Here is a 19918-nt window from a genome sequence, read left to right as displayed (position 1 = left end):
CCAGGTGGTTTCCTGTTCAGTTTCCATGTTTAACTGTGGTTAGTTGCTCACTATCCTTGCATATACTCTTTAGTCCAACTTACAGTGGATATCATGAGCTTAAGTACAAGGAACACTCCTAGCACCTGGAGTAAGTGTCTTTTAAATAAATATATATAGTGACAAAATGAAAATGCCCATAACAAATGTTTGGACCATAACCTTTAAGCTCCTTGAAAGTTAGCTGGGATTACCCTTCAGGGCTGACAGTTTTGTCCACATGTGCGACCCCCGCCTGCCTGCATTTCCTCCTCCCGAGTCCATTCGCTGCACCCCCGCATGCCTGTGCCCACCTCCCCATTCATGTGTCCACATTCCCCACCAAACTGCTGTGGACCAATCCCCTTCAGCCCACAACCTCCCACTGCCCACGTATACATAGAGGAACTCGCTTCATGCACTAACCCGCCTGCCCTCTTACACATCCCAGGCTATCCCAGCCAAGAGTAGGCATAGGCTCGGTTATGATCTCTTGCGAGGATTGATTATTTTATTCTGATGGCGCATGTGGGCTCTGGGACTAAAAAAACACATTTTCAGACTTTTTCTTCCATGGAAAGTTTGGGGGCACTGCTGGCTGAGTAACTATTGGGCTGGTCCACCTTCTGCCAAACAAAGGGGGGCAGGCACTGCAGAAGCAGCCTGACAGGTGGAAGATACTTGACCATGAGGTTACCCCTGCGTTTAGATTCAGGCTAAGGTTGTGGAGGGCCATACTGCAACACTCTGGACACCATTGTTTTCAGGCCCTTAGTACATTCTCCTAGAATTGTGTACACTTCACATGTTGCACAGCAGAGGGCATTCAAACTGTATGGTTGCAAGTCTTTTTACAAAAAAAGGATTCTTTTAAATTTCTATTTAAGCCGCCTCCACGTTTCTCAATTTTAAATGGTGCAATTTGAACAGAACTTTACTAACTGCAACCACAATAGAGATTGTAAAGCACACGATACATTTAGAAGATAATGAACAACTGGATTATTAATTTCCCTGCTTTGAACCTCGACATCGCTACAATTCCTAGCAGTGTGGGAGGGGCCCAGCCAATCACGTACACATGTACACAGGTCCTGCCCGAAGTTGGAGAAATCTTGGAGGTCGTTCTTCAGCATGATGTCGACGATCGTGCATGTGGATTTGGAGCCTAGACCCCTGGGGGCCATATCCGGGGTGTGTCAGACTTGCCGGAGTTGCAGACGGGAGTGGGGGCAGGCGTTTTAGCCTTTGCCTCGTTGATCACTCGCAGACGGGTTCTGCTGGGGTGGAGGTCAGCTTCTCCACCCTGTGCCTCGGTGTGGCTGGGGGATTTAATGGAGTTCTTGCACTTAGAAAAGGTGAAATTTACTTTAAGAGGGGTGAGTGAGGTGTTCCATAAAAGATGGGGTTTGTTGATACTACATTTCGGGGAGCTGGTTACCGTCAACTGCTTAGGGGGTGGGGTGGGGCATTGGTTGGGGTATTGTGTTGGGGGGGGGAGTGCGGGTTTAGGGGTTGGGGTTGGGTTTATTTTGTTTTGTAATGTCATGCCTGTTAAATGTAAAAATTTGAATAAAAATACTTCTTTAAAAAATCACTACAATTTCGAGAGCCAGCACCTGCTGCAATCTTGATTGCATTAATTATTTAGCTGTGTGCTTGCAAATCTGCAGAGAACAATTTTATGGTAAGCTCCTCAGGAAATCACTTTTGTCCCCTTAATACATTCATTGTCAACACATAAGAGAACCATTGCCTGAGGTTAGCAGTCATATGTGTTTCTAGCGGGGAAGGAAGCAGCAGCCGATGATAAAATAGGGAAAGCTGTGTGCGGGTAATACAACTTGGAGATATTTATTGTAGAGTAAATTGGGAAATGCTTACTTTGTCTGTGTCAGCTTGACTTCCACTAACCATCTCATTGAGATTAATTGTACTCAGGTATTCCTTTATGATGATTTGTGGCCACAACATTGTTTATAAAGTACAACACGTGACACATAGAAATTAACCTCATTTTAATCTTGCACTGCAAAATCAGCTACCTGAAATATCTTGAATACATCAAGAAGATGTATGCATGCTCTGGAGAGGCTAAGCGTGGATATCATACTAGCTCAGAAATCTCTGTAACTGGAAAGGTTTGTCAGCATTTGTAACTCCACAATGAGTGGGTTCCCTGGCATAATTTTCAAAGTCATCATAGAACATAGAACATACAGTGCAGAAGGAGGCCATTCGGCATTTCGAATCTGCACCGACCCACTTAAGCCCTCACTTCCACCCTATCCCCGTAATAACCCCTCCTAACCTTTTTGGATACTAAGGGCAATTTAGTATGTCCAATCCACTTAACCTGCACGTCTTTGGACTGTGGGAGGAAACCCACGCAGGCACGGGGAGAACGTACAGATTCTGCACAGACCGTGACCCAGTGGGGAATCAAACCTGGGACCCTGGTGTTGTGAAGCCACCGTGCTAACCACTGTGCTACTGTGATGCCCTCATGTATCTGTGTGAACGACAAAATAAGGTTACGGTTAAACATTATTACATGGCAAAGTGAAAATAGATTAAACTCCACCTTACAGTCTTCACTTCCTCATCCCCCTTTGCAGCATGAATGGGAGCAAGTTATACAGTTACATGTGCATTTTTGAGAAGCTCACACAATCACAGCGCATGCTGCTATTATTCATTCTTTAGTAATTCCATTGCAGTTAAGTCATTACAAGCAATCAGAGTAAGCCCAGAGTGTAATTCCATATTTGGAAATGTCATGTGAGATGTCTAGTGCCACATTAAAATAAAATAAAGACCAAATTGTCTGGCTGTAGCTGGATTTAATAACTGGCATGCTGCCCAAAGTTTGTTGGGAACATGGGAAGGTCCTGCTTGTTATAGTTTCCAACAATGTTAGCCAGCAGGTGCATTCTTCTCTTGTCCTTGAACACAGCTCTCCCAAATATCGCATTCTGCTGAGATTTTACTTTGACGGCTTACACAGAGAAGTAACATTGGTTTGTTAAATAACTGGTGACTCTGAGAGTGCTGTAAGATTACACAATAGCCTCTTATATAATCACATGAAAGTCCATGTATGTGTCACCAGTTGTTTACTGTGGGTGTGCGGGTATTTTGAACTTTAATGTTTTGGGGAATGGCACTTCTGGGCACCCAGCCTTAGTGTCGAGCACTCCCAGGTTAGATCGAGCAAAGCCAGATATAAGATAAATGCTCTTTCTAATCTGCTTCGGCTCCAACCTCAGAAGAGCGCCGACTACTGCAGTAGTTTGACGTTTAACTTTTCTCATACCAGCCATTCTGTAGCTGCTCCAAGTGAGATTCTCTGTTAGTGCCTTGTTGTGCTGCAGCCTTACGTTTACAACATAATTGTGGCTGCACAAACTCCACCCACACAGGATCCCTGCAGCTGAAGGAGATTTTTGTTTCCCTTTTCACATTCTTTTCTTGGGAAATTGTGTAAAGTGGTGGGAAGACTTGTCAGCTGATTAATAGGGTGGGGCCTTCCATGTTTAAGTCCCATGGCAGGGGTGGGAAGTCGAAGCGACTCCTGCCGTAGAGTGTAGCGGATAAAACCGCTGAATCGTGTGATGCTGAACTCAATAGTTGTGCAGCTGTGAGATTCACATTGAGTCTCATGGGGCGGGCAGAAAATCAGACACCCTGCCATTTGTCCGGCTGCCTTCTTTAAAAAGCACCCGGATAGGCATTCGTTAATGGCATCCCGACCATGGAAAAAGGACGAGCAGGAGAAGGCAGCGACCTCCGACTCCCTGCTTCAGCTACAACGCCCGGGAGCACCTCCTTGAGGCCATGCAGCACTCACCTCCAGGGATGGCCACAGGAGGTAATCTCAGCTGACCACGCCGGCCTGGGAGGGTGGTCAGTGCCAGTGTGGGTTCCAGAGGAGGACCACCCTGAAGCGCAGGAACAAATGAGTGATCCCATCCTCTCTGCCAGGGTAAGTGAACCTTCCACTGATCGGGCTTACATTTACAATAGCTTATTTGCTTTGTGCATCTTTCAACTGCTAGGAATGGGAAGAGAATTTGGCACGGTATATCCTATCACTTCTCCTCTGTACCTTCATTTTCTCCCTCGGATATTGGAATGTGGATACGTGTTAGTCACACTCATTGGGTAACATTGAAGAAAAGGAACTTTACCTTATTCAGGACGGCATAATACTCCAAATTCCTATTGTCATTCATTTTGTGATGCTGTCATGGGATGTGGGCCTTACTGTTCAGGGCACCATTCTAGTTGCCCCAAGTGCCTTGATAGGGTGATGCAATCAGTGAGCTGTGCTGTCAGGAAGGAAACAGCAGGATTCTCACCCAATACAATCAAGGGACAGAGCTGGGGTTGTGGAGTAGAGGGAATATCAGTTGGTGCTGATATTCCCCTGCACCAACTGCCCTCGCCCATTTAGCATGTAAAGCTCACGGGTTTGGAAGGTAATATCAAAGGAGTTCTGATGAGTTGCTGCAATGCACCTTGTTCACTGCTGCCAGTTTATGTCTGTGTATGGGGGACTGAATGTTGAAGGTGGTGGATGGGGTGCCAATTAAACGAGCTGCTTTGTTCTGTCCCGCTCGTTCAGTCTATTTGGAGCTGTGCTAATGCAGGCAGCAGGAGAATACTCCGCCACGCTCCTGACGTGCCTTGCACATGGTGGTCAGGTCATCTAACCTCACTCATCATCCAGCAGGCATCATACCCCATCATCCAGGAAGAGAATCCCAACAAGGAGGCCTCGCCCCCAATGAATGGCTGTCCTATTTCTTTTTTTGAAAGTAAAGTGGCTTCCAAATGCAACAACATCAACATCTGCTGTCTTTTTGCTGTCCTTTAAAAGCTGACAAGGATCTGACACCAGCCCCCCCCCTCCCCCGCCCAAAACCTCCCCCATTTGTCATTGTGCGCTCAATTTTGGAGGGGCCCATAAAATCAGCTTGCCTTTCAATTGCTCATTTTGAAATCATGAGCACTGTCCCCCACAGGGATTACTGTATGTGGCTCGTTAAATTGTGTCCTGGCGTGTTGTCAGGGGCCCAACCCATCACCATCGCCGTCAGTTTCTGGTCCATAAGGTCCTGACCCGTGTGTGCAACACCTCATTACTCAGCTGTTCACACTAACTTTCTCAACATTCAACTTGGTACACTGCCCATGGAGTAACCCTGGCCAGCCGAAAGCCCCCAAAACAGTACAGGATGTGAGATGATTGATCAATGAAAAGCAGTTCTTTCCAGTGTACAAACCTTTGCCTAGATATCCACTGAACTTTGAGCTGTCGATATTGTGAAGAAAGAATGTGATTGATTACTTTGGCTCCGCAGCTATGTAGCAAAATTTGTTATGGCTGGTTATTAGAAGTTAGAAATTCAAATCTTTCCAACTTCTGGCCACTGTCCGGAAAGCTTTTAAAACAGGCAGTGATATTGTCTCTATTGGGAATCCTGTATTACGTAGAACCTGCAATACAAAATGGACATAGGAAGAAACATCCAGGAATGGTATGGATTTGAAGCATCCTTTTGAACCACACAAATAGACCAAACTCTGTGTGAAAATGTCCATAATTTTATAGCTTCCCTTTGAATTTTATTGTAGTACACACACTGCTTATGCTGTGGCCTGGGTGCGGCAGGGACTATAAAGTGGGGGACGAAAAAATGTTAAGGCTGAATTGAAGCAATAAGGTCAACAGCAGTGACTCAAAAGAGAAATCCAAAATTTGAAAGAAAAAGGCCAGAGAGGAAAGCCAGCAAGGAGTTGCGATGAGAGCATGAATAGGGCATGAGGATTGATTTGCAGAATTCTGTTCCTAATGTGGGAGATGATTTGCAGAATTCTGTTCCTAATGTGGGAGATGATGTTGATTCTGCTTCCAAGGCTCTCGCAAAGTAGTACGCCCATTAGATATATTAAACAAAATTTTGGCAGCAGATTCATTGCTTCTGTACTTTTTTCTCTTCTGCAATTTGCAGAAAAAAAACTAATCGGACAGTAGAGTGAGGGGTAAAGATATATTTGCTCAATCTAATCCTATTGCACGCAAACTTAGTTTCTGCAAATAAGTTAATGTGCATGAAAGTGGTAATAGCAGAGAATGCACTAATAAATCAATCTGTCAGTGTTTTGTGCATCACTGATCATTCCCATCTTCATAAGTGGTTAGCACTGTTGCTTCACAGCTCCAGGATCCTAGGTTCGATTCCCAGCTTGGGTCAGTGCCTGTGTGGAGTCTGCATGTTCTCCCCGTGTCTTGGTGGGTTTCCTCTGGGTGCTCTGGTTTCCTCCCACAATACCTGAAAGATGTGCCTGTTTGGTGAATTGGACATTCTGAATTCTCCCTCCGTGTACCCGAACAGGCGCCGGAATGTGGCGACTAGAGGATTTTCACAGTAACTTCATTGCAGTGTTAATATAAGCCTACTTGTGAAAATAGAGATTATTATTATAATAAACCTGATGAATGCAAATTAAGCAAGATTTTTTTAGATGTCATGTATGAAGAGCTTTTTAAGATCTGAACTGTGCTGGAGACAATAAAGTACACATCAGATGAAGGGATACAGTGCTTGCTTCAGAACACAAACTGAAAATTGCGTTCTGTTCTGTGCACTGTGGCCCAAGAGATATTCATGCTCTAAAGGCATTTCAAACAGCAATTAGATTGATCTTTGGTGTCAGAGAATTGAGGTGTGGGGAAGGACTGGAAAAATATTTTCGCTTCAGACAGAAGGGACTGAGAAATCTTCTTCGGTGATCCCTCGCTAATGAGTATGATTGTCCAGCGAATAAACTCTGTGTCACTGGTCATAGATGCTGCGGGTCCTTGTGTGGCTGATCCTAGAGCTGCATCTGTTGAAAAAATAAATCAGGAGCATTACTACATATCAAACTGACAATGAGACATGAATTCAAACTAGCAAATGGTGACTTTAGGACTGAGATCACAAGGTTCTCCACTTACAAAATCATTTATATGTAGAATAGTTTACAGGGTAGTCTAGTGGATCACAAACTCTGAAATTGTTTAAGTAATGTTTGTTAGACGTTTAGCTGCTGTTGTATAAAGAGTCAAATGTTCTGCTCCTTTTCACCAAAACCTTTATTTTAGTTAAACAGACTCTGCACACAACTCTTATCATCACACCACCTGCCACAAAGACCACCTGAAGCCTCTCTACATAGTGTCAATTATTCGATACATAACATAAATGGACAACTAATTGGAAAGTCTCTTAACCCATTCCTTAACTTCCCTTCCTTGGAGAAAAAAAATAATTAGGGGAAAACAAAATTAAAGAAACTCAAAAACACACATGCAATTTCCCCCCCCCCCTTTTTTTTTTTCATTTTTGGAAGAAAAAAAAGTCACAGAAACTGGTGCCCTTCATTAACAATATCCAAAAGTTTCTGTGAACTAGCCCCTCTTTTTGTAAAACAGTCTGACAACTGACAGCTACTGTCGACCCATTTAATTTTTGCTATTTCTCCTCTGTCCAACATCTGCTTCAAACTTGCGATGTCTATCCTTAACCTTTTTTCATTGACACTTTTTGTACAGTGCACATTTTCCCACAGGGATTTATTGGCAATGTGACATTCAATAGGTATATTACCCAAATCCCCTAATCTCAAAATTTCTGTCAATATCTGAGATATATAAAAGGCCTAATCCACCGCCTCTACAAGGCTTAACATCTCAGCAGCCAAAGTGCTGTTGACCACTCTCCTTATTTTCTTTGTTTCCCACACAAGAGGGCAACATTTACCATTGTTTCCCAAAAGGAAAATTGTAAAACCTCCTGCGCTTGAAACTCCATCACATAAATTTGCATGGGATGCATCACTATAAACTATGAGTTTCAAGTGCCTAAGGTCACCTAAAACCAGGAACCTCAAAACACACTCCTGCATTTTTAGTTTGACCAACGCTTTATTTGCTCTTATTATGTCTTTCACTTTGGGATCATTCATTTTTGTACTCAACTCAAAGACATCAAAACTCACGTCCGGTCTAGTCTGTCTACCAAACCAATTCAGTTGCCCAATTAAACTTTGTAGTTGCTCTTTTTCTATCTTTGAAACCATTGTGTCTTTTTGTGAAACTTGGCCACGACTAATTGCTATTGGGCTGATGCTTTCCAAATAAGATTGCTGGCGTAAAGTTGCCCCTAACTTAGTCTGTCCGATTTCCAGTCCAATATATTTAAATGCACCGGAAGCCTGACTTCCAAGCTTGAATTCTTTCCTCAAACCAGAGATTGCAATAGCTTCGAAATCACAAGTCCCACCCCACAAAAAATCATCGACATGCATCATAAAGATGCCAGAAAGATTTCCTTTATAGTGCCAGTAAAACATTGCCAGATCTGCTTTCAACTGGCAACAGCCTAACTTTAACAAAACTGACCTTACCGAAAAATACCAGACTCTAGACGCATCATTTAGTACATGTACATATTTGTTCAACTTCCAAAGTACCCCTTCTGTGTTAGCTACCTCTTTAGTAGGACGGAGAAAAATGTCTCTCTACAGCTGATGCCCCTGCAAAAAGGCAGCTTTTATATCTATAGATTTGCATTCCCATGCCTTTGTGGCTAACAGAGCCAAGAAGATCCTTAAAATAACCTTTCCTGCCGTAGGTGAATCTACCCTTAACTCTTGATCGTCTAAGTTTTCTTCAAATCCCCTTGCCACAAGCCTAGCCTTTGCCTTGTAAGTTCCATCCGGAAGAACCTTTTCCGTGCAAATCCATCTGTGGGATAGAGCACTTTGTCCCCTATCCGGTACTTCCGTGTATACCCCAAATTCACTCCAACTATGCAGTTTTGCTGTTTGGCATCTTTAATACTTTTTCATCTAATTTATTGGAAGCCACCAAAATCTCACGTGCATGTGGGCTTCTACTCCTATTAGTATTCACAGTCTTACTCGTGTTCGGAGACCTTGATAAACTACGTCCCCTCTCCCGCCTGGTATCTCGTTCTGTACTGCTACTGCTTGATCTTTCCCTTTTGCCATGGGATGTCCTTTCAATAGTTCTCAACCTTTTCCTGTGGACCTGTTCACTATCCGATGTACTATCTGAACTGGCACTGCGTTTCTGTGCCCTCCCTTTTTGAACTGTGTGTTCCCAATCCATTGTCTTGACTCCCTCCCCTGAATGCTGTACATTCAACCAATGTTTATACTTTCCAGTGGCCTTCCCTGCTCTACTGATAACAGTTGCATCCATCCATTGACTAGACCCTTCAGGCAAGTATGTCACTTTTGTACCAACTTTTGGCAGTTACCCTTTCGGAAAAATGGCCTGTTCTAATTCATCAGAAGTGTTGTGTTCCTCTACAGAAACTCTGTCTATATAGATTAACTGGTCCTCATAGTTCTGTAACACGTGCGCGCCAGAGAACCCTGGTTCCTCGTCATGTCTGTCTAAATCTGTAATCTGTACATTATCCTTGATTAATGTACCCTAACAGTTTGATTGCCATGTTGCAAAATAATTGTTTTGCCATCTATGCCTATGATCTTCCCTGGGCCTTTCCATTCATTAAAATTGTCTCTCTTAGAGTATACTATTTCTCCTTGCTGAAAAACGGTATTTGATGGCCATACATTATGCCTTAAAGCTCTGCGAATTCTTTCAGAGACTTCTGCTTCCCAAAAAACTTTTCTACTGCTTTGTAATGCATTCAAATGCTCAGCAAAGGCAGAGCTAATTGTAGTCCCTTCCCAAACTGGAGGCTGGTCATTCAAAATTGGATGGAATTTTAGGATTTCTACCAAACACTAGTTGATAGGGACTATAGCCCCCAACCATCTGCAATGAATTATTTTCATGTACCGCCCATGCTAAAGCTGAATTTAGCATGCAGTTTGGTCGATCTGCCAAACTTTTCCGGAGCATGTCATCTATTACCGCATGGTTTCTTTCACACACACCATTACTAAATGGGCTTTCTGCAGCCGTATTCATAACTGTGATAGTCACGTTTTCGCACATATCCCTAAACCCATTAGCAAATTCTCCCCCATTGTCCGTAAGGAATTTTGCCGGTGAGCGCATTCCTGTCCCGATTCATTTTTTCACGATTTGATCCAGAATGACTCTTTTCTTTACTTCGTACAATCGCTGATTGACTAAATCTAGTTGCTAAATCTACAAAATGCAAAATAAATATATTATTGGCTTTATCCCAGATCTTAAGGTCCATGGCGACAATGTCGTTAAAATCCCTGGCCAAAGGTAGGATTACTATCAGTCATGCTGGTGTCCTTCTGTACTTCCTACAAACTTCACAGCGATCACGAACCTGTTCTATCAGCTTAGTATAGTCTTTATCCCTTACCCCTGCATCCTTTAATAAATGTTTCAGCCTCCGAGGAGACGGATGCGCAAATTGCCTATGCAGTTTTAGTGTGGCGGGGCCGGATGGGTTTCCGGTGGGATATTATAAAAAATTCAAGGATAAGTTGGCACCCTTGATGGTGGGGATGTTTGAAGAGGCGATAGGGAAGGGGGTGTTGCCACAAACCTTGGGGCAGGCATCAATTTCCCTGTTGCTAAAAAAGGATAAAGATCCGACGGAGTGTGGGTCGTACAGGCCTATATTGCTTCTGAATGTGGACGCAAAAGTATTGGCGAAGGTACTGGCGGGTAGGCTGGAGGAGTGCCTCCCGAAGGTGATAGGTGAAGATCAGACTGGGTTCGTGAGAGGGTGGCAGCTCTTTTCAAACGTTAGAAGGGTATTGAACGTCGTTATGGCACCGGCAGAGGGGAAGGAAACAGAGGTGGTTGTGGCATTGGACGCTGAGAAGGCTTTTGACCGGGTAGAATGGGGGTACTTGATGGCAGTTCTGGAGCAGTTTGGGATTGGACCAAGATTTGTGAACTGGGTAAAGCTACTATATAAGGAGCCGAGGGCGAGTGTCCGCACAAACAACATCAGCTCGAGATACTTTTCTCTCCACTGTGGCACGAGGCAGGGATGTCCTATGTCCCCCCTGTTGTTTGCACTCACGATTGAGCCATTGGCCATCGCATTAAGATGTTCAAGGGTTTTTGAAAGGAATAGTGCCGGGGGGGGGGGTGGATAGAGCATAGGGTGTCCTTATATGCCGATGATTTGCTGTTATACGTGTCGGAACCGAGTGTGTCGATAGGGGGAATATTGGAGCTGCTTTGAGTGTTTGGGTCTTTCTCGGGGTACAAACTAAATCTAGACAAGAGTGAGTATTTTGTGGTGTCTTGGCCGGGGGTGGGGGGGGCTGCCATTCCGTAGGGGAGGGCCTCACTTCAGGTACGTGGGGCTGCAGGTTGCCTGTGAGTGGGGGGGGCGGGCTCCGCAGGTACAACATTTCTAGTTTGGTGGGGAGAGTGAAAGCTGATCTGGCAAGGTGGGATAGTCTCCCTCAGTCACTGGTGGGTCGGGTACAGGTGGTTAAAATGAATGTATTATCGCAGTTTCTGTTTATTTTTCAATGCCTGCTGATTTTCCTGCCAAAGGCTTTTTTCAGAGATTGAGGGAAGGATTACTTTGTTCATATGGGGAGGGAAGGTGGCCAGAGTTAGAAAGGTGCTGCTACAGAGGGGAAGGCAGGCAGGGAGTTTGGGTCTTCCGAACCTGATGTATTACTACTGGGCGGCGAATGTGGAGAAGGTGCGGAGCTGGGTCAGAGGGGTTGATTCCGAGTGGGTCAGAATGGAGGAGAGTTTGTGCAGGGGGTTGGGATTGAAAGCACTAGCAACCTCGCCGCTCCCGATAGCCCTGGGGAAGTACTCAGGGAGTCCGGTAATAATAGCTTCATTGAGAATTTGGAGGCAGTTTCGCCAACACTTCGGGTTGGGGGCAGGGTCAAGGGAAATGCCGGTTCGGGGGAATCACAGATTTGAGCCAGGGAGGTGGGATCGAAATTTTCGGAAATGGGAGGAGAAGGGGATTAAGACACTAAAAGATTTGTTTCTTAGGGGTCGATTTGCTGGAAGCGAAGGGCTGGAGCAGGGGGAAATGTTTAGATACATGCAGGTTTGAGATTTTGCCAGAAAGGAGATACAGAGCTTCCCGGTGGAGCCGGCCTCCACATTTCTGGAGGAGGTGCTGACGGCAGGGGGACTGGAGAAGGGGGCAGTGTCAGCGGTTAACAGAGCTATTTTGGAAGAGGAGAAGGCACCACTGGAAGCGATCAAAGCAAAGTGGGAGGAAGAGTTGGGAGAGGATATGGAAGAGGGGTTCTGGTGTGAGGTGCTCCGGAGAGTGAATGCCTCCACCTCGTGCGCGAGATTGGGGCTGATACAGCTGAAGGTGGTGTACAGAGTGCACCTCACGAGGGCGAGGATGAGCCGATTCTTTGAAGGAGTAGAAGATGTGTGTGAGCGTTGCGTGGGGGGCACCGCTAATCATGTTCAGATGTTTTGGCCTTGTCAAAAGCTAGAGGATTACTGGAAGGAGGTTTTTAGGGTAATTTCTAAAGTGGCGCACGTGAAACTGGACCCGGGGCCCTGGTGGCCATATTCGGGGTGTCGGACCAGCCGGGGTTGGAAACGGGTGCGGAGGCAGATGTTGTAGCCTTCGCCTCCTTGATCGCCTGAAGGCGGATCCTGAAGGAATGGAGAGCAACCTCTCCACCCTGTGCCCTGGCGTGGTGGGGGACTTGTTGGAATTCTTGACTCTTGAGAAGGTTAAGTTTGAACTGAGGGGAAGGATGGAGGGGTTCTACAATTCATGGGCATTATTCATCATGCACTTTCAAGAACTGGATAACATCTAACATCAGTTGGGGGCGGTGTGTGTTAATGGGGACTATGAGTGATTCCTGATTCCTTTTTTCTTATTTGTTTATGTGAACATGCAGGCTAATGTTTGGGGTTTGGTGGGAGGATGGGATCATTGTTATTGATATGGGGATTGACATATTTGTTCCTGATTATTGTTTGTTGTTGTTGGGTGTAAATTTGGGAGAAAATGTGAAAAAGGAGGAGAATAAAAAATATTTTTAAAAAACCAAAAGAATTGCCTGTGCAGTTTTAATACAACAACCTTTTTATCAGCTAAAGTCCCATTTTCAACTGCCATTAACACATCCTTAACAACTGTGCTTGAAATATAATTTATCAGTAATGGAATACAATAGTGTCCCAACTGTAAATTGTAAGTCCACTGTCTTTCCAAAAACTGTTGCCTTATCCTGTTCCATATCCAGTTTCATGTGTGCTTTCTTCATCGACGTCTGCTCAGGAGCAAAGGTATCTCACTTGATACAACATCCGTGCTAATGAAATGATTCACTCCGGCAATATTGCAAGGGATCACCACTCTTTTCAGCGACTTCAGAGTATTGTCATCCCCAAACTTGAAACTTCTGGAACTTTCAAATTCCTTAACCTTGTTACGATTTTCAGCATTCAAGGAGTCCAGGTAACATTTTAACCAGTCAATTCCACACACAGTAGATGTGCAGCCACTGTCCAATACAGCACAATTGAAGGATTCTGCGACCAACACCCTAATTACTGGCGTAAAACTGCTTGTTAATAGGACAATACCTTCTTTCTGGTCACTATCTTTTCCCTCTTCTGACTCTTCCATGTCATGTGTTGCTTCAAACTCTAATATAACATGTTGGACAGTTGAAAGCATAATGGCATTGATAGTCACATCGAAAACATCGATTTATCATACCCCGTGCATTTCTGGGGTTCATCTTCCTATTGTAGGTTCTAACTGGGTTTCTGTCTTCATAAGTTCCGGGTCCCGATCTCCTTCTATAGCCTTGGAACCTGTTTGTAGCCGTGCGATTTCGCCATCCTGTTAGTAGTGTACCTTCCATATTCTGCTTTATTGCAGACTGACCTATTTGGGTCATCAGAGCCATCGGAATTGAATGTTTCCCCAGAAACTTTTTTAAAGCTTCTGTCATCTGATCGAATAAGGTATCCTTATCTGCAAACTGAACTCCTGTCAAAACCAGGAGCCTATCCATGGTGGTCACTCTAGCACAGTCAAGTAATTTAAAGGCCAACACAGACTGTGGAAATTCCAGGTTGGGTTTCTGCAGCCTTTTATATAGTCTGCCAAATTCCATTATATGGTCTTCAATGGAGAAATCCTCTATTTTCCGGAACCTATCTAAATCCGACCAGGCTTCATACGCACTTAACAAGTCATCTTTCTTATAAATCTTATCCATATAATACAATAAAGTCTCCAGACCTCCTTCTGAGTCTAACTCTTCCAATTCCAGCTCAGAAAACACTTTGCTTCGGATTTTACTGTCATAAGGTAGAGAAAGAGCCAATGCCATACCTTGTTTTCTCTTTCCCAAGGCACTTACCTTAGTCCACATAACTACTGCACTTCTCCATTGGTCGTATGATCCCCTTTCAGAAAATAAGGGGGGATAGACATATCCAGCCATCTTTATCCTAGGTTCAGCCATATATCCTTTTTTTTCCCCTTCCCACTCACTCCTTGGTTTGATCTGGAAAAGTTGTATCTTTAAACCCTTCACATTTGCACAGCAACCATCCTCTGCTACCATTTGTTAGACGTTTAGCTGCTGTTGTATAAAGAGTCAAAGATTCTGCTCCTTTTCACCAACACCTTTATTTTACTTTAACAGACTCTGCACAAAACTTTATCATCACATCACCTGCCATAAAGGCCACCTGAAGCCTCTTTACATATCAGTGTCAATTATTGGATACTTAACATAAATGAGACAACTAATTGGAATGTCTCTGAACCCATTACTTAACAATGTTTTGCATGCTGTAGCGAGTTGGGTGGATCAGCTACAATGTGCTGATGACCTTCCTCGTCAATATATATTCTGTAAATAAATTATTATATATTGCAACTTTTTGAATTCCTCATTCGCTCTGCTGCTTGACTTAAAGATTCATGTTCATTAAGCATCCATGGATCAAAATGATAAAGGCAAAAAATAAAAAAAGGGGAAATAAGGGAATCGCTAGCAGGGACCCTTACAGTAAGCAGTTCAGTATTTTACCATGTAAAATCCTCTTTAGCTGCTTTAAGAACTTTATAATGGTTGTACTAATGATCAGGCAAAAACATCTCAATACTCCTTTTGGTCAGTTCACAAATTCTTTTCAGTTAATTTTGCTTTTTATTTTCCTATTCAGCATGAACTTTTCTAGTTCTTTGAGGATTTTCTTCTTTTTTTTTGATAAACAATTTTAATGAGGTATTCATTTTTTGGCATTGTAAACAGTAGAATTGCAGAATGAGAAAACAAAAGGACGGTACAATAAACAAAGTACATAGTGCAATTGCCGTAACCCGTCCCACCCAGATCTACCTAATTGACCCCCTATATGACATTCCCCTAACCCTCCATCCATCCCCCCCCTCCTCCGCTCACGATTAATTCTCCGCAAAGAAGTCAACGAATGGTTGCCACCTCCGGGCGAACCATAACAACGACCCTCTCAAGACGAACTTGATTTTCTCCAAACCCAGGAAACTCGCCATGTCTGACAGCCAGGCTTCCGACTTTGGGGGCTTTGAGTCCCTCCAAGCTAGAAGTATCCGTCTCCGGGATACCAGGGAAGCAAAGGCCAAAACGTCGGCCTCTTTCTCCCCCTGGACTTGCGGGGCCTCTGAAACGCCAAATATCGCCAGCTCTGGACCCATTGCCACCCTTATGTTCAATACTCCAGACATGACATCCTCAAACCCCTGCCAATATCTCCTAAGTTTTGGACACACCCAAAACATGTGGACATGATCTGCCGGTCCTCGCAAGACACTTTACACACCTGTCCTCTACGCCGAAGAATCTGCTCATCCGGGACACGTCACGTGGGCCCGGTGGACGACCTTAAATTGAATCAGACTGAGCCTGGCACATGTTGCGGTCCCATTAACCCTGCTCAGCACATCCGCCCACAGGCCTTCCCCAATCTCCCCTCCCAACTCCTCCTCCCACTTATGCCTCAGCTCCTCGGCCTGCGTCTCCTCCGCCCCCATGAGCTCCTTGTAAATATCCAAGACACTTCCCTCCCCCACCCATCCTCTAAACACTACCCTATCTTGGATCCCCCTTAGAGGTAAGAGTGGAAAAGATGGCACCTGCCTGCGCAAAAAGTCCCGCACCTGAATATACTGGAACTCATTCCCCCTCGTCAACCCAAACTTGGCCTCCAGTGCCCTCAAGCTAGGGAAGCACCCTTCCAAGAACAAGTCTCCCATCCAGTCAATCCCTGCCCTTCGCCATACATGAAACCTCCCGTCCAACCTCCCCGGGGCAAACCAATGATTGTCACATATCAGGGACCAGACCGATGCTCCCGTTGCTCCCACGTGCCTCCTCCACTGTCCCCTGATCTGAAGGGTTGCCACCACTACAGGACTGGTGGAGAAGCGCACCGGCAGGAACGGCAGAGGCACCATCACCAATGCCCCTAGACTGGTAACCCTACAGGAGGCTGCCTCCACCCGCTCCCAAGTCGCCCCCCCCCCGCACCACCCCCACTTCCTTATGGCTATGTTAGCCACCCAATAATAATTGCTGAAATTTGGCAGTGCAAGCCCCCCCTTCCCCCTGGTTCCACACGAGCATCACCCTCTTCACTCGCGGGGACTTGCCCGCCCATACAAAGCCCAAAATGATCTCTTTTTTTTAAATTAAATGTTTTATAGAAAATTTTTGGTCAACCAACACCGTACATTGTGCATCCTTTACACAATATTATAACAACACAAATAACAATGACCTATTTTATGAACAAAAAATGAATAAATAATAAATAACAAAAATGAAAACTAGCCCTAATTGGCAACTGCCTTGTCACAAGTAACACTCTCCAAAAATATAATTTAACAGTCCAATATATAATTATCTGTAGCAACGACCTATACATACTATACAGTATATATTAACAACCCTGAGAGTCCTTCTGGTTTCCCCCCCCCCCCGCCCCCCCCGATCCTGGGCTGCTGCTGCTGCCTTCTTTTTTCCATTCCGTCCATCTTTCTGCGAGGTATTCGACGAACGGTTGCCACCGCCTGGTGAACCCTTGAGCCGACCCCCTTAGGACGAACTTAATCCGCTCTAGCTTTATAAACCCCGCCATGTCATTTATCCAGGTCTCCACCCCCGGGGGCTTGGCTTCTTTCCACATTAGCAATATCCTGCGCCGGGCTACTAGGGACGCAAAGGCCAAAACATCGGCCTCTCTCGCCTCCTGCACTCCCGGCTCTTGTGCAACCCCAAATATAGCCAACCCCCAGCTTGGTTCGACCCGGACTCCTACTACTTTTGAAAGCACCTTTGTCACCCCCATCCAAAACCCCTGTAGTGCCGGGCATGACCAAAACATATGGGTATGATTCGCTGGGCTTCTCGAGCACCTCGCACACCTATCCTCCACCCCAAAAAATTTACTGAGCCGTGCTCCAGTCATATGCGCCCTGTGTAATACCTTAAACTGAATCAGGCTTAGCCTGGCACACGAGGACGACGAGTTTACCCTGCTTAGGGCATCTGCCCACAGCCCCTCCTCGATCTCCTCCCCCAGCTCTTCTTCCCATTTCCCTTTTAGTTCATCTACCATAGTCTCCCCTTCGTCCCTCATTTCCCTATATATATCTGACACCTTACCATCCCCCACCCATGTCTTTGAGATCACTCTGTCCTGCACCTCTTGTGGCGGGAGCTGCGGGAATTCCCTCTCCTGTTGCCTCGCAAAAGCCCTCAGTTGCATATACCTGCATGCATTCCCTTGGGGCAACCCATATTTCTCGGTCAGCGCTCCCAGACTCGCGAACTTCCCATCCACAAACAGATCTTTCAGTTGCGTTATTCCTGCTCTTTGCCACATTCCATATCCCCCATCCATTCCCCCTGGGGCAAACCTATGATTGTTTCTTATCGGGGACCCCCCCCAAGGCTCCAGTCTTTCCCCTATGCCGTCTCCACTGTCCCCAAATCTTCAGTGTAGCCACCACCACCGGGCTTGTGGTGTAGTTCCTCGGTGAGAACGGCAATGGGGCTGTCACCATAGCCTGTAGGCTAGTCCCCCTACAGGACGCCCTCTCTAATCTCTTCCACGCCGCTCCCTCCTCCTCTCCCAACCACTTACTCACCATTGAAATATTAGCGGCCCAATAATACTCACTTAGGCTCGGTAGTGCCAGCCCCCCCCCTATCCCTGCTACGCTGTAAGAATCCCTTCCTCACTCTCGGGGTCTTCCTGGCCCACACAAAACTCATGATGCTCTTTTCAATCCTTTTAAAAAAAGCCTTCGTGATCAACACCGGGAGGCACTGAAACACAAAGAGGAATCTCGGGATGACCACCATCTTAACCACCTGCACCCTCCCTGCCAGTGACAGGGATACCATATCCCATCTCTTGAAATCCTCCTCCATCTGTTCCACCAACCGCGTTAAATTTAACCTATGCAATGTGCCCCAGTTCTTAGCGATATGGATCCCCAGGTAACGAAAGTCCCTTGTTACCTTCCTCAACGGTAGGTCCTCTATTTCTCTACTCTGCTCCCCTGGATGCACCACAAACAACTCACTTTTCCCCATGTTCAATTTATACCCTGAAAAATCCCCAAACTCGCCAAGTATCCGCATTATTTCTGGCATCCCCTCCGCCGGGTCTGCCACGTATAGTAGCAAATCGTCCGCATACAAATATACCCGGTGTTCTTCTCCTCCACTAAGTACTCCCCTCCACTTCTTGGAACCCCTCAACGCTATCGCCAGGGGCTCAATCGCCAGTGCAAACAATAATGGGGACAGAGGGCATCCCTGCCTTGTCCCTCTATGGAGCCGAAAATATGCAGATCCCCGTCCATTCGTGACCACGCTCGCCACTGGGGCCCTATACAACAGCTGCACCCATCTAACATGCCCCTCTCCAAAACCAAATCTCCTCAACACCTCCCACAAATAATCCCACTCCACTCTATCAAATGCTTTCTCGGCATCCATCGCCACTACTATCTCCGTTTCTCCCTCTGGTGGGGCCATCATCATTACCCCTAACAACCTCCGTATATTCGTGTTCAGCTGTCTCCCCTTCACAAACACAGTTTGGTCCTCGTGGACCACCCCCGGGTCACATTCCTCTATTCTCATTGCCATTACCTTGGCCAGGATCTTGGCATCGACATTTAGGAGGGAAATAGGTCTATCGGGTCCTTTTCCTTCTTTAAGAGAAGCGATATCGTTGCTTCAGACATAGTCGGGGGCAGTTGTCCTCTTTCCTTTGCCTCATTAAAGGTCCTCGTCAGTACCGGGGCGAGCAAGTCCACATATTTTCTATAGAATTCGACTGGGAATCCATCCGGTCCCGGGGCCTTTCCCGCCTGCATGCTCCTAATTCCTTTCACCACTTCTTCTACCTCGATCTGTGCTCCCAGTCACACCCTATCCTGCTCTTCCACCTTGGGAAATTCCAGCCGATCCAAGAAGCCCATCATTCTCTCCCTCCCATCCGGGGGTTGAGCTTCATATAATTTTTTATAAAATGTCTTGAACACTCCATTCACTCTCTCCGCTCCCCGCTCCATCTCTCCTTCCTCATCCCTCACTCCCCCTATTTCCCTCGCTGCTCCCCTTTTCCTCAATTGGTGTGCCAGCAACCTGTTCGCCTTCTCCCCATATTCGTACTGTACACCCTGTGCCTTCCTCCATTGTGCCTCTGCAGTGCCCGTAGTCAGCAAGTCAAATTCTACATGTAGCCTTTGCCTTTCCCTGTACAGTCCCTCCTCCGGTGCTTCCGCATATTGTCTGTCCACCCTCAAAAGTTCTTGCAGCAACCGCTCCCGTTCCTTACTCTCCTGCTTCCCTTTATGTGCCCTTATTGATATCAGCTCCC

At 45.7% G+C, this 19918-nt stretch overlaps 1 protein-coding gene across 1 annotated transcript in view; it reads left to right on the top strand.

The window, feature by feature from the left end:
- ros1 (c-ros oncogene 1, receptor tyrosine kinase) overlaps positions 1-19918 on the top strand; it is a 400619-nt gene that overhangs the window by 217803 nt on the left and 162898 nt on the right. The gene's annotated exons all lie outside the window — the stretch shown is intronic.

Source organism: Scyliorhinus torazame, chromosome 8, assembly GCF_047496885.1.
Source record: "Scyliorhinus torazame isolate Kashiwa2021f chromosome 8, sScyTor2.1, whole genome shotgun sequence".
NCBI classification, from domain to species: domain Eukaryota; kingdom Metazoa; phylum Chordata; class Chondrichthyes; order Carcharhiniformes; family Scyliorhinidae; genus Scyliorhinus; species Scyliorhinus torazame.
The sequence above is the reverse complement of the archived record's forward strand: the minus strand, read 5'-3'. Positions and strand labels throughout refer to the sequence as shown.